The 15,506-nt window shown below is 50.4% G+C and overlaps 1 protein-coding gene across 3 annotated transcripts in view; it reads right to left on the bottom strand.

Moving 5' to 3' along the window:
- Nucleotides 1-10,455, bottom strand: part of TBC1D24 (TBC1 domain family member 24) — a 31,397-nt gene extending 20,942 nt beyond the window's left edge. The window contains exon 1 of one of the 3 annotated variants that reach the window (XM_075899019.2): nucleotides 10,311-10,455. The gene's annotated coding sequence lies outside the window, so the exon portion shown is untranslated. Of the gene's footprint in view, nucleotides 1-2,397; nucleotides 3,812-8,465; nucleotides 8,676-10,310 lie in introns of those variants that run through there. The other 2 variants (XM_075899021.2, XM_075899020.2) reach the window with 2 other exon arrangements.
- Between the last annotated feature and the right edge of the window lie 5,051 nt (nucleotides 10,456-15,506).

Here is a 15,506-nt window from a genome sequence, read left to right on the forward strand (position 1 = left end):
ATAAGCAATACGTCATCACCTCACAGACACTAACCTTCCCCCCTCACCCTCACTCTGTTCTAATATTTGATTTGTCAATTTCACGTGTTCATTTTTTTGATTGTATCAGTTTGGTATATATGGCTGTGCCGATTTTCTTCCACTGTTTGATCCGAGGAAGTGGGTCTGGCCCACGAAAGCTCATCACCTAATAAACCATCTTGTTAGTCTTTAAAGTGCTACATAGTCCTGTCTTTTGTGTCAGCTAAACCAGACTAACACGGCTGCATCTCTATCACTATTTTTCAGGTTTATGCGTCACATTTCTAACTTCACAGACAAGAAAGATACATGCACTCAGATTGACTATACACATTCAGAGAATTACAAGCTATTGAATGATAGGTTACGTGCCCTGTTTTGCATAAGGCATATTCAAGTTATGCATATTCATATTTAAAACATTTCCCTAAAAATACTAGCGCATAGTTTCAAGGTGGTATATCACATCCCCTGCTTTCCTCGCACCCACAGAGCCAGTTATGTCATCACAGAAGGCAATCAGGTTGGTCAGGCATGACTTGCCCTTGGCGAATCTATGCTGACTGCTCCTGATCACCTTCCTCTCTTCTAAGTGTTTCAAAGAAGAGGAAAAGAATCTCTGCATTCCTTGAGGGCCAGTTCCATTTTTCCGGGGACTGAGATGAGGCTGACTGGTCTGTAGTTCCCTGGATTCTCCTTCCCTTTTTTAAAGATGGGCACTACATTTGCCTTTTCCAGGCATCTGGGACCTCCCCGATTGCCCTGAGTTTTCAAATAATGGCCAATGGCTCTGCAATCACATCAACCAACTCTCTCAGCCCCCTCAGATGTGTTAGATCCAGCCCCATGGACTTGTGCATGTCCAGATTTTCTAAACACTCCTTAAGCTGTTCTTTCACCACAGAGGGCTGCTCACCTCCTACCCATTCTGTGTTGCCCAGTGCAGCAGTCTGGGAGCTGACCTTATCTGTGAAGATCGAGACCAAAAAAAATTGAGTATTTCAGCTTTTTGTGCATCATCCATCACTAGCTTTTCTTCACCATTCAGTACGGGTCCCAACACTTTCCCTGACCTTCCTGAGGCCTACCTGGAGAAACCCTTCTTGTTACCCTTCACCACGTTCAACTATTATTTACAAATTTAGATTATGACCAGCATAGAAACGACATCAGTCGAAGCTTGTAGCGAATTTTTACAAAGAGGGGGAACATTAATAGATAGCGGGAATATACTTCTAAAACCCAGGAGTGATCATAACACTAAACAATTAAGGGAAATCAGAGACATTGGAAAAGAAGTGATGAAGCAATTCAGTTGTACGTGCCTGCAGAAAATATCTAAAGACACCAGTGTGTGCATTAGCATTGTGACCACAACAGTAACATTGTATCAGCGCACACCTATCAGCTTTCTTCTTCCATCTGTACAATAATTAGTGGGAAGCGCAGTAATAGTACCAGCTACCACATGACAGTTTCATTAGCAAACTAGGAAACTGTGGTCTACATAAAACTGCCATAGCATGGGCAAGCACTTGGTTAAAAGACGGTAGTCAGTAATTTGCTGTTGATCAGGAAGCATGTATCTAGTTTGGGAACAGTCAATATTTTTACTAGTGACATGGATAATGAAACGGAGAACATGCTTATAAAATGTATGGGTAACGGGATTAGAACTCCAAAGGACCTTGATGAACTGGAGAATTTGTCTGGGAAAAAATGACTTCAACAAATGATATTCTGTTACCAAAAGTACGAAGTACCACACTTAGCAAGGAAAAGCCACATGCACAGATATAAAATGGGAAATAACTGAGTAGGCAGCAGTACTGCAGAAGATGATCTGGGGGCAGGGCCATCCTTAGGCATATACAGCTGCGTAGGGCACCACTAAATTGTGTGGCATGGTGCCCTAAGTTGCATATGACACCTCCTTCCCCGCAGGCTCAGCACCAATTCCAGCAGCCCCCAGTCCCAGGCTGCTCTCCCTACTGCGAGCTCAGTGGCTGCTCCAGTGGCCCCCAACTCTATCCCCCAGCTAGACCCCCAAAGGCTGTGACCAGCCCCGCTCAGCAGCACGAGCGCAGGCCTGGAGACTCAGGAAGAGCAGGGGGCAGCCATGCAGCCGGCGAGAAGCATGTTTCCTCTCCAAAGCACCACTTCCCCTCAGCGGGCAGCACAGCCACCATCTCCTCAAACACACAGGGGGAGGGTGATCACAAGGCTCAGTCAGGCTGATCAAGTGTAATCAAGAGAACAAAGGCTCACACACTCCCAGACACACAATCCCAACTGACACCTAACTGAAAGAATGAAATCACCTGAAACGGGAAAAAAAGAACCATCCGTCCCGTAAACCAAAGCTAGTACTCTCACCTTGCTCCTTCAGTGGGGGGAATCTCTCACTCCCTCTCAGACTCCCATCTGCTTCGCTCTCCTGGTCCGTCTGCCTCCAGCATTTAAAGCCTTCTCTCCTAAGTCAGGCCTGCCCACTCATTAAGCACTTGGGGGGAGGGGGGGGTGATCACAAGGCTGATAGTCTGAGGTAAATAGGATGAAGTTCAATAAGGACTTAGGGAGGAACAATCTGTTTCACACATACAGAATGGGAAATGACTGTCTAAGAGAGTACTGCAGAAAGGGATCTAGACCTCATAGTGGACCACAAGCTAAATGAGTCAACAGTGTGACGCTGTTGCACAACAAAACAACAAAACCCCACAATCATCACTGGAGACATTCCACAGAGATTTCAACAACCTACACCCCACCATTAACCTCAGCCTGGACCATTCCACATGAGAGATCCATTTCCTGGATACCACAGTACAAATCAGCAATGGAAAATTAGACACCACCCTCTACAGAAAACCCACTGACTCATACAGTTACCTACATGCTTCCAGCTCCCATCCAGAACACACCATACGATCCATCATCTATAGCCAAGCCCTTCGATACAACCACATCTGCTCTAATCCCACTGACAGAGACCAGAAACTTCAGGATCTCTACCAAGCATTTATAAACCTCAACTACCCACCCGGAGAAATAAAAAAGCAAATTGAAAGAGCCAGATGAATACCTAGAAACCGTCTACTACAAGACAGACCCAAGAAAACCAACAATAGAACACCACTTGTCATCACCGATAGCCCCCAACTTAAACCTGTCCAACACATTATCAATAAATTACAGCCTATACTGGAACAGGACACTAAACTCCAAGAAGCTCTGGGAGACAGACCCATAGTCTCCTATAGACAGCCACCTAACCTCAAGATGATTCTTACCAACAACCACAGGACATACCACATTAATACCAACCCTGGTACCTTCCCTTGCAACAAACCCCGTTGCCAGCTTTGTCCACATATTCACTCTGCTGACACCATTATTGGGCCTAACCAAGTGAGTTATAAGATCAAGAATACATATTCCTGCACATCCAGAAATATAATCTATGCTATCATGTGCCAAAAGTGTCCGTCTGCTATGTACATTGGACAAACGTCTCAGACACTTTGCCAAAGAATCAATGCCCACAAAACAGACATTAGACAGGATCACAAAGAAAAAACAGTTTCTTGCCATTTCAACCAGAAAGGACACTGTCTCAATGACCTAATCACATGCATCTTACTTCAGAAGACTTTCAAATCTGCACTTGAAAGGGAATCCTCTGAACTGGCATTCATGCTAAAATTCGACACTCTCTGCGGGGGGGCAGAACAAAGACCCCAACTACCTTACCCATTATAAAGATAGCTTCCCCAATTATCACCTCTAATACCATTAACTCACAGACATCTACCCTTCCCCACCTCTAATATCATTAACTCACAGGCATTTACCTTCCTCCCCCCCCCCCGCATCTCCCCTCTGTTCTGAACTGTGATTTGTCCTTTTCATATGTGTTCATTTTTTTAAATTGTATCCTTTGGTATATATGGTTGTGACTATTTTCTTCCACTATTTGATCTGAGGAAGTGGGTCTGGCCCATGAAAGCTCATCATCTAATAAACCATCCATCTTGTTAGTCTTTAAAGTGCTACATAGTCCTGCATTTTGTTTCATCATTATGGGATGCATTAACAGGAGTAATGTAAGCAAGGCATATGAGAAGTAATTCTTCCACTGTACTCTGCACTGATTAGGACTCAACTGAAATACTGTGTTCAGTTCTGGGCACCATATTTCAAGAAAGATGGAGAAATTGGAGAGGGTCCAGAGAAAAGCAACAAGAATGATTAAAGGTCTAAAAAACATGATCTATAAGCGAAGACTGAAAGAATCTGGCTTGCTTAGTTTGGAAAAGAAGAGAGAGGGGATATGATAAGCTTTGAAGTACCTAAAAGGGTGTTACAAGGAGGAGGGAGAAAAATTATTCTCCTTAATCTCTGAGGGTGGAACAAGAAGCAACAGGCATATGTTGCAGCAAGGGAGGTTTAGGTTGGACATTAGGAAAAACTTCCTGTCAGAGTGGTTAAACACTGGAATAAATTGCCTAGGGAGGCTGTTGTGGAATCTCCATTATTAGAGATATTTAAGAGCAAGTTAGATAAACATCTGTCAGGGATGATATTGATGGCGCTTGGTCCTGCCATGAGGGCAGGGACTGGACTTGATGACCTCCCTTCCAGTTTTAGTATTCTATGATTCTACGTCTGGTATATACAAACATTACATGCAGCAAGTGAAATGTTTTAATTTGGTAACACATACAAAAGTTACAATAGTTCAGCGATAACAATCGCTGTATCTGCAAGAAGCCACATTAATAAGACTGTGCTCTTTTCTGAGGTAGCTCTGAATAGATGTTGTATCTTTATATTACTGAACTTTCTGGTTTTAACAAGGCTTTTCAGAACTTACGAAAAGTTTTTGCTCTAACCTGCTTTTGAAAAGCAGTAAGAATATGACTGCATGGAAGGAAGATAATAGAATAGTTAACAAAAGTGCAACCTCAACAGGATTTGAATTCCATACTCTTGAAAGCCAAGACATTTTAGCTCAGACTTTGGCTTCTATGGTCTAGCTCTGTTGTGCTGCTGCAAAACCAGTAATTTAGGAATTTCCTCTTCGGGTGGTAGAGAACCAGAATAATGGTACTACCTCCCCACCCATTTTTGTTCCCAAAATCCAGGGGCTGTAAAGGTTGAACATAGCACCGCTTATTCCCCACTTCTGATAGTCCCACTACACACTGCTCAGAAGCTGAGCCTTAGCTTGGCCACTCAACATGCGGCCCACAGCCCATTTGTTTGTGGCCCGCGGTGCAGTTTGGGTTTACGTGGGGCTCAACACACAACCCGCAGGTGGGATCCTTTGAACATGACCTCCACTGGGAACACACTCCACAATGCTTAGGATTCTTCCATCCCAGGACTCTACACTTGTCCTTGTTGAACCTCATCAGATTTCACTCTGGACCCTATTCCTGCCCTCCAGCGTATCTACCTCTCCCCCATCTTACTGTCATCTGCAAACTTGCTGAGGGTACAATCCATCCCCTCATCCAGGTCATTAATAAAAATGTTGAACAAAACCGTTCTTAGAACAGATCCTTGGGGGTACTCTGCTAGAAACCGACCGCCAACCTGACATTGAGCCGTTGATCACTACCCGCTGGGCCTGACAGTCTAGCCAGCTTTCTATCCATCTTACAGTCCATTTATCCAATCCACACTCCCTTAACTTGCTGGCACGAATATTGTGGGAGATCGTATCAAAAGCCTTGCTAAAGTCAAACTATATCACATCCACTGACTTCCCCAAATCCACAGAGCCATCATAGAAGCTAATCAGATTGGTCAGGCATGCCTTGCCTTTTGTGAATCCATGTTGACTATTCCTGATCACCTTCCCCTCTTCCAAGTGCCTCAGAATGGATTCCTTGAAGATCCCCTCCATGATTTTTCTGGGGACTGAGCTAAGGTTGACTGGTCTGTAGTTCCCTGGATTGTCCTTCTTCCCTTTTTTAAAGATGGGCACTACATTTGCCTTTTTCCATTCATCCGGGATCTCTCCCGATCTCCACGAGCTTTCAAAGGTAATGGCCAAAGGCTCTGCAAGGACATTTGCCAACTCCTTCAGTACCCTCGGAAGCATTAAATCCTGACCCATTGATTTGTGTATGTCTAGCTTTTCTAAATAGTTCCTAACTTGTTCCTTCCCCACCAAGAGCTGTCCACCTTCTTCCCATACTGCATTGTCTAGTTAATGCATTTGTCTGGGAGCTGACCTTGTCCGTGAAGACAGAGGCAAAGAAAGCAGCTTTTCCCACTGTGACAGCGTGTTGGGGTTTCCCCATCTCCTGCACCCCCGTAGTGGCACAAACAGACTCCACCAGCCAGTAGAATAGAGGGAGTTTATCGCTTCTTCGAGATACAGCACAGCACAGATGTCATCTGCTTACAGGAACTGGGGCTAGGAGGCCTCAGTGCCCCCCCCCCCCCGAGATGGGGAGTGGCTGGGCCCTACAATCCCAGCCCCCCTCCCTAGCTCCTTCTCCCCTGCTTCCCAGACCAAAACTACCACTCTCTTCCAGCCCTGCCTCCTAGTCAGGGCTCCACTCCGCCTTCTTCCCATTGTTCCGCTCCCTGGGAGATAACTGGGCGGACAGGTTCGGAGCCCCCTTGCATAATGACTCCTCCCCTGCCCTGCTGAGCCGTGGTACAGACAGCGGAGGTCACCCACAGCCCACTGCCCAGCCTAGCAACCAGCAAGGTACCCCCACTACGTCATACCCACATCAGCTGTCACTAGGTTACCTCCCTCATCCAGTAAGGGCCCCACATCCTCTCTGATCACCCTCTTATTGCTAACATGCCTGTAGAAACCTCTTGTTATCCTTCACATCCCTTGCTAGCTGCAATTCCAATTGTGCTTTCGCCTTCCTGATAACTCCCCTGCATTCTTGAGCTAGACATTTATACCCCTCCCTAGTCATCTGTCCAAGTTTCCACTTCTTGTAAGCTTCCTTTTTGTGTTTAAGCTCACCAAGGATTTCTCCAGTAAGCCAATCTGGTCGCCTACTACGTTTGCTTTTCTTGCTGTGCATTGGGATGGTTTCTTCCTATGTCTTCAATAAGGCTCCTTTAAAATACTGCCAGCTCTCCTGGACTCCTTTCCCCTTCATGTAAGCATCTCAGGGAATCCTGCCCATCAGTTCTCTGAGGGAGTCAAAGTCTGCTCTTCTGAAGTCCAGGGTGTGTATTTTGCTTCTCTCCTTACTTCCTTTGGTCAGGATCCTGAAATCGACCATCTCATGATCACTGCTTTCCAGGTTGTCACCCACCTCTACTTCCCCTACTAGTTCCTCCCTGTATGTGAGCAGCAGGTCAAGCTGCTCATGGCCCCTGGACGGTTCCCTCAGTACTTGTACCAAGAAGTTATCCAAAATTCCATCGACTACTCAATTAGTTGCTTAATCGAAATTTACATCCTAGAGCATTGCTATTTTGCACCTAGCTATTACATGCTCTCACGTAGCCCTGTTTCCCCTTACACAAAACCAGATATTGTGCAAAATGAAAAAAAAGTCACTGCCAGGACTTAATTGGTAACTCATGATTGCAATCAGCCTCTATTAAATATAAACGCACATGGCTGTTTTGAAGACACTTTATTATACAGGCCGTCCTTGCATTAAGTCCAAGATAAGTGCCAAAAAACTTGGAATTACAGCGAAACAACTTAAAGCAGGGAATTTTTTTCCTGCAGCTGACTTCCATTTGCGCAAATTGGTGGATTTTTTGTGCAACTTAAGATCAGGGAATGGGAGGACTTATAACACATCAGTTCCTACAAGCATCAACGACTTTAGTGCAGAACAGATGTATACCAGGGCGGCTTATGGTGGGGATGCCCTGTAACAGAGGATGTAGGAATCAAACCCATAATCTTCAATGCTACCATCAGGTTAATTTTTGGAGCCTGGTTTATCTATATTTCTACTTTGTGTGCACTGTGAAGTTTTTACTGGATTTTAAACAAACATGTAGAAAATAACAAGCACACTTCACTGTTGTTTACACAAAGTGGTTCCCTTAATCTACAGGATAATGGAAATTTTAATCCAACAGCAAACAGTCTGCTACATTAAACTTCACATCATGTGAATAAAAAAATGAGATAGGTCCTTCAGATTTAAATCCATGCTTGTCACTTGTGTTTCCAAAACAACCACTCAGTAACTACTAACAATTCCGACTGCTTATGGTGTCAACATCCATGCCAATTGATAGAGAAAGAGCAGCCAACACTGGCTTAGCCTATATCTTCTAGAAATACCAGAGAGGCTCCCCAATCTTCCCCTGGTACTCAGTCTCCCCACCCCTTGACAAACTAAAATCTCCAGCCCTCCCACCACTATCTGAGCCTAAAGGCCTTTCTTCAATCCCCGTAGTAGCTGGTGCATCCCGGCTCTCAGCGTACCTACCATTCTCCATCTACCTGTGATTCCCGTGCACCACGTCACCAGACACACGGCCGTCCCAAGAACACCTCTAGTCCCGCTGAACCCCACTGCTACATTCCAACCCCTGTGCACTGATATGGACCCCCCCATGCTGTATCCAAACTCCCATACAGCTTTCCTCTACTCCCCAAGGGACATCCCTACCCAACCGCCGCTCCCTGCACAGCCCCTTCCTGCTACACCCACCCAATCAGCCCCCCAGGCACACCCCAGTATCCCCCAGGCACCAACTCCAGCCCATCACAGCCCTCCATGCTGCCCCACAGCCCCAAGGAGGTATCCACTGCTCCCCCCCAGCCCCGCTGCCCCACAGCCGCTCCCCCTCAGCCCCGCTGCCCCACAGCCGCTCCACCTGCTGCCCCACAGCCCCAAGGAGGTATCCACTGCTCCCCCCCAGTCCCACTGCCCCACAGCCGCTCCCCCCGCTGCCCCACAGCCCCAAGGAGGTATCCACTGCTCCCCCCCAGCCCCACTGCCCCACAGCCCCAAGGAGGTATCCACTGCTCCCCCCCAGCCCCACTGCCCCACAGCCGCTCCCCCTGCTGCCCCACAGCCCCAAGGAGGTATCCACTGCTCCCCCCCAGCCCCACTGCTCCACAGCCGCTCCCCCCGCTCCCCCACAGCCCCAAGGAGGTATCCACTGCTCCCCCCCCAGCCCCACTGCCCCACAGCCGCTCCCCCTGCTGCCCCACAGCCCCAAGGAGGTATCCACTGCTCCCCCCCAGCCCCACTGCCCCACAGACACTCCCCCCGCTCCCCCACAGCCCCAAGGAGGTATCCACTGCTCCCCCCCAGCCCCACTGCCCCACAGCCGCTCCCCCCGCTGCCCCACAGCCCCAAGGAGGTATCCACTGCTCCCCCCCAGCCCCACTGCCCCACAGCCGCTCCCCCCGCTGCCCCACAGCCCCAAGGAGGTATCCACTGCTCCCCCCCAGCCCCGCTGCCCCACAGCCGCTCCCCCTGCTGCCCCACAGCCCCAAGGAGGTATCCACTGCTCCCCCCCAGCCCCGCTGCCCCACAGCCGCTCCCCCCCCCCCAGCCCCGATGCCCCACAGCCGCTCCACCTGCTGCCCCACAGCCCCAAGGAGGTATCCACTGCTCCCCCCCAGTCCCACTGCCCCACAGCCGCTCCCCCCGCTGCCCCACAGCCCCAAGGAGGTATCCACTGCTCCCCCCCCCCCCAGCCCCACTGCCCCACAGCCCCAAGGAGGTATCCACTGCTCCCCCCCAGCCCCACTGCCCCACAGCCGCTCCCCCTGCTGCCCCACAGCCCCAAGGAGGTATCCACTGCTCCCCCCCAGCCCCACTGCCCCACAGCCGCTCCCCCCGCTCCCCCCACAGCCCCAAGGAGGTATCCACTGCTCCCCCCCCCCCAGCCCCACAGCTCCCCCTGCCCCCACAGCCCCAAGGAGGTATCCACTGCTCCCCCCCAGCCCCACTGCCCCACAGCTCCCCCCACAGCCCCAAGGAGGTATCCACTGCTCCCCCCCAGCCCCACACTCCCCCCACAGCCCCAAGGAGGTATCCACTGCTCCCCCCCAGCCCCAGCCCCTCCCCCCACAGCCCCAAGGAGGTATCCACTGCTCCCCCCCCAGCCCCACTGCCCCACAGCCGCTCCCCCTGCTGCCCCACAGCCCCAAGGAGGTATCCACTGCTCCCCCCCAGCCCCACTGCCCCACAGCTCCCCCCACAGCCCCAAGGAGGTATCCACTGCTCCCCCCCAGCCCCGCTGCCCCACAGCCGCTGCCCCCGCTCCCCCCCCACTGCCTCCCCCGCATCACACGCCGCGCCCGCTCGCTCCCTTACCAGCCCGCTCGGGTACCAGCCGCTCCCCGCGCAGGCGTACATGGGAGCTCGCACACGGCGCCAGGGCGCAGGCGCCGATCGCCTTCCAGCCTCGCAGGCGAGGAGCCAGGCGCATGCGCCGCTGTCTGCGCCCGGGGCAAGTCGCCGCCAGGATTATTTTGCGTATGCGCTGTAGCAGCACGAGCCCCGCCCCCTGCCATTTGACAGGGCGGAGCCAGAGCGAGCCTAGTGCTCTGACAGACAGGGCCTCTCACCTCTAGGGGGTACAACGGGACACTTAGCCCCGCCCCTCCCCTCCAGCCACGCCCCCTCACTCTTCCCTTGGCTCAGTAAAATGCAGGACAATGTAGCACTGTAAAGACTAACAAGATGGTTTATTAGAGGATGAGCTTTCGTGGGCCAGACCCACTTCCTCAGATCAAATAGTGGAAGAAAGTAGTCACAACCATATATACCACAGGATACAATTAAAAAAATGAACACATATGAAAAGGACAAATCACATTGCAGAACAGGAGGGGGATGCAGGGGGGGGGGGGAGGAAGGAAGGTAAGTGTCTGTGAATTGATGATATTAGAGGTGGGGAGAGTGGGATGTTTGTGAGTTAATGGTATTAGAGGTGATAATTGGGGAAGCTATCTTGGTAATGGGTAAGATAGTTTGAGTGTTTGTTCATTCCTTCTCGGAGAGTGTCAAATTTTAACATGAATGACAGTTCAGAGGATTCCCTTTCAAGTGCAGATGTAAAAGGTCTTTGTAGCAGAATGCAGGCGGTTAAGTCATTGAGAGAGTGTCCTTTCTGGTTAAAATGGCAAGAAACTGTTTTCTCTTTGTGATCTTGTCTGATATCTGTTTTGTGGGCATTGATCCTTTGGCGAAGTGTCTGAGACATTTGTCCAATGTACATAGCAGACGGACACTTTCGGCACATGATAGCATAGATTATATTTCTGGATGCGCAGAAATATGTGTTCTTGATCTTATAACTCACTTGGTTAGGTCCAATAATGGTATCAGCAGAATGAATATGTGGACAAAGCTGGCAACGGGGTTTGTTGCAAGGGAAGGTACCAGGGTTGGTATTAATGTGGTATGTCCTGTGGTGGTTGGTAAGAATCATCTTGAGGTTAGGTGGTTGTCTATAGGAGACTATGGGTCCGTCTCCCAGAGCCTCTTGGCTCCCTTCTCTTCCCCTCACTCCCTGTCACTGGGCTGGGGGAGGGGCAGGAAGGGATTGGGGCAAGAGGGGGGCTGGGCTGGGGGAGGGGCAGGGATTAGGGCAGGAGGGGGGCTGGGCTGGGGGAGGGGCAGGGATTGGGGCAGGAGGGGGGCTGGGCTGGGGGAGGGGCAGGAAGGGATTGGGGCAGGAGGGGGCTGGGCTGGGGGAGAGGCAGGAGGAGAGTGGGGCAGAAGTCAGGACAGGCAGGGACTAGCTGCTGGGGCCCTTTTCATCTGGGCAGGAGGGTTTAAAACTGGATACCTGGTAACCCTAGACCCCATACTGAGCTACCATGCTCACTTGGGGCCCTTAACTCCATGTCTCACACTAGTGCTGGCTGCCCCCCCCCCCACCTCCAGTTCCAGGGGCCTTGGAGAGTGAGAAATGTCACACATGGGGCTGGACAAAAGCTTGATGGGCCTCTTGTCTCAGCAGCTGGTGAGTCCCATGCCACTGATCTTTAAGCCACAGAACTGGCTTCAATGATTAGATAATGGCATAGAAAGCGTACAGTTTGCAGATGATACCAAGCTGGGAGGCGTTGAAAGTGCTTTGGAGGGTAGGATCATAATTCAAACTGATCTGTACGAATGGTCTGACGTAAATAGGGTGACGTTTAATAAGGACACATGCAAAGTGCTTCACTTGGAGAGGAAACGTCAGTTTCACACGTACAGAATGGGAAATGACTGTCTAGGGAGGAGTCCTGCAGAAAGGGATTTGGGGTTATAGTGGACCACAAGCTAAATATGAGTCAGCAGCATGACACTGTTGCAAAATAAGCAAACATCATTCTGGGACATATTAACAGGAGTGTTGTAAGCAAGATACCAGAAATAATTATTCCACTCTGCTCTGTGTAGATTAGGACTCAGCTGGAGGTTAAAGGTTGTGAATTGCGTTGAGGTCTGAGCTAGGCACTATGATCTGCTTAGAGGAAGAGCACTATATAAGTACAAAGTACGCTTGTCATTGTAGGTGCACTTTTAAGATTTGGATAGCTCAGTAACAAAGTCAGTGCCTTTTGGCAAAGCTTGAAATGGCCAGCACCAACACCAATTCCTTTCAGCCAGGAAGAACTTTCCTAGGCTGTGTCTACATTGGCAAGATTTTGCGCAAAAGCAGTTGCTTTTGTGCCAAAACTTGCTGCCTGTCTACACCATCTGCGAGTTCTTGTGCAAGAACACTGACGTTCTAATGTAAGATATCAGTGCTTCTTGCACAAGAACTATGATGCTCCCGCTCAGGAATAAGCCCTCTTGTGCAAGTGTTTTTGCGCAAGAGGCCAGTGTAGACAGGCAACATGAATTTCTTGCACAAGAAAGCCCGATGGTTAAAATGGCCATCGGAGCTTTCTTGTGCAAGAGAGCGTCTACACTGGCACGGATGCTTTTGCGCAAAAGCACATGGCAGTGTAGACGCTCTCTTGCGCAAATACTCTAACGCAAAAACTCTTGCGTTAAAGAGTATTTGCGCAAAATCTTGCCAATGTAGATGTAGCCATAATGTTTAGTTTGTTTTCTTGTATGTAGCAGTAAGAAAACAAACTTTCTGTGTTCAGCTGGGTAAGTAAGCAGCACATGAAAGATTAGTACGTACAAATGAATAAGTGAATCTTTTATGCAGCACTATTTCAGTGCACTATGTTGTGCTGGATTGGTGAGTACCTGCTCAACAGCTCACAGATCCCTGCCCTAAAAGGTTTGCTATCCAACTGCACAGACAGACAGCTCAGGGGAAAAGGACATAAAGCAAACCACACAGAGCAGGGGCTTGCTGTTGCAGTTGAAAGGAGCCTGGAGTGAGTGGGGCTTTAGGAGTTCCTAGTATTTGTGATATCTGCCCAAATGCAAGTGGACCGTAAAGAGAAACAAGGAAGATGCTACAGGACCCTCATCACCAGAAATGATTGGGCTTAGCCATGCCTGGAGATCAGATGCTGCTGCATGGCTCCATCTCTGCTACCCTGTCTCTCACAGTGCTTTGGAGGCTGCCGTAACCCTCTGTTTTAAGTCAGGCGTGTTGAGCTCCATTTCCTTTGGCGAGAGTGCCAGAGCTCCTCGGCAGGGCTGGAATTACAAAGTAACCCTGATAATATGTGGCTCGTGCGGCTGTGGTTGCTTGAGACTCACTAGTTAAGCGTGTGTGATGGCGCCATTTCCACAAGCCATAGTGAAAAATCCATTGATAAAAGCATTGATGCTTTTCCCAGGCTGGTGATACAAGAAATATAATCGACTATCATGAACTATTCATTCGAGAGTGAAGAAATGCAGAGTGAGGAGACACTGAAGGGTGTAGCAGGGAAAGAGGACTGGGAAAAGTGCAGCAAGAGGGGTCAAAGATGGCGGTTGGGGTGAAGTTATGTACAGTCCGTGGTAGCGAGGGGCCACGTTCCAAACCCCTCTGTCAAATTCCACCTGCTGAAGCGTTCTCTCCGTACCGTCTACTTCCCCTCTCCACTTCCCGGCCGGTGGGTTTGCAAAGGACACTTTTGATTAGGCAGCCTACAGCTGATGGTGTCTTTGTAGCGTGGGCTTCCAGTCCTTTCTCAGCCTCACAAGAGAGCTGAGGCTGGTGAAATCCCTGACCGTCTGGGCTGAGGGCTTCTCTGCTACGTCACCAGTGTCTGCAGCATGTTTCAAAGCCCCACCCAAGAGACTGCTGGTGAGGAGGGGCAGTGCTCTCAGCCCCGTGGACATGGGGACGCTGGGTTGAACCTGCTGTGGCAAGGAGAGAGCCTAGCCTTTGCGAATGGGCGGGCCATGGTGCAATGCCTAGTGGAGTCAGAGCCCTAAGTAACACTTGGCCAGAGTCACTTTCTCTTGTGCTTTTTTGCCCTGTAGCAATGGAGATGGTCTGGCCCTGCAGCAACTGCTGTCCTGACAGTTCCCAGCTGGCCTGGAAGCCCTGGGGACATGGAGCTCCCAGTGCCTGCGGGGGGCGCTGGTCACAGGGCGGCAGAGTATGGCACTGAGCGTGCTACAGAAATGGGCTCTGACTACCTGAGGGGAAGGGTGGTTCAGTGGTCAGTGACTAGCGTGGGCCCTGCGGCCAGCTCGCTGCTCTGCCACAGAATTCCTGGGTGACCTTGGACAGGTTACTTAGCTTCTTTGTTCCCATCCATATGGTGGAGACAATGGCCCTGCCCTTCTGCACAGGGACGTTTTGTGCGGCGCTTGGATGCTCTGGCAAGGGGGCTAGAGAAGAACCTTAGCTAGCTGCCTGAATTCTTGGCTTGGTGCGCACATGGCGGTATCTGGACGCCGCTCAGGAACAGGAATAGCAACACTGCCTCCCTGGAGAGCCCTCTGCCGGAGGACGGTTTCATTGCAGCAGGGGCTCAGTGCTGCTGTGGGAGGCTGTGGTCATGCAAGGGGTGGGGACACAGTCCCTCAGGGAGCCGAGGCCAGTTTCAAGGAGGCAAATCTGGCCTGGATGCTTGCCAGTGGAGAACCGGTGCAGATGTGGGCGCAGGGTGAGCTGGTAGGTCAGAGCAGTGCTCTAGGGCCCAGAGAGGCTGCAGATGCTGCGCTGGGGAAGTAGCTGGCAGGTGAAGTGAAGGCCGCGGAGAAGAGGCTTTCAAAAGGAGTGGAGAACATGTGACTGTTCAGGATGAGGCAGCTATAGGCCCCAGGAGCCGTGGAACCTCACTCACCAGGTCTAGACCACAACAGAGTGGATGCCAGTTATGAATGAATCTGACAGTGGGTTAGTGAGCAATGGACATGAGGTTGGGGATAGGGACGTGATAGTGCAGTCGATTAATCAATGAACCGCTAAGCAAAAGCCTGTCAGTTAATGCTATCGACTACACGCATTCCCGCCTCCCCTCTGCCACTCAGCCCTGGCTTGCGATGGGTCCGCGACCTACCTCTGCTGCGACCGTGCATTTAAAGTGTGTTCAGGGCTAGGTGGGCAGACAGCCCGGCTCAGCCCCCCTCGGACAGTGCTCTCCAGACCCACTCCCGAGGATC

The sequence above is a fragment of the Pelodiscus sinensis genome, chromosome 15, assembly GCF_052426305.1.
Source record: "Pelodiscus sinensis isolate ZL-2025 chromosome 15, ASM5242630v1, whole genome shotgun sequence".
Classification (NCBI taxonomy): Eukaryota; Metazoa; Chordata; order Testudines; family Trionychidae; genus Pelodiscus; species Pelodiscus sinensis.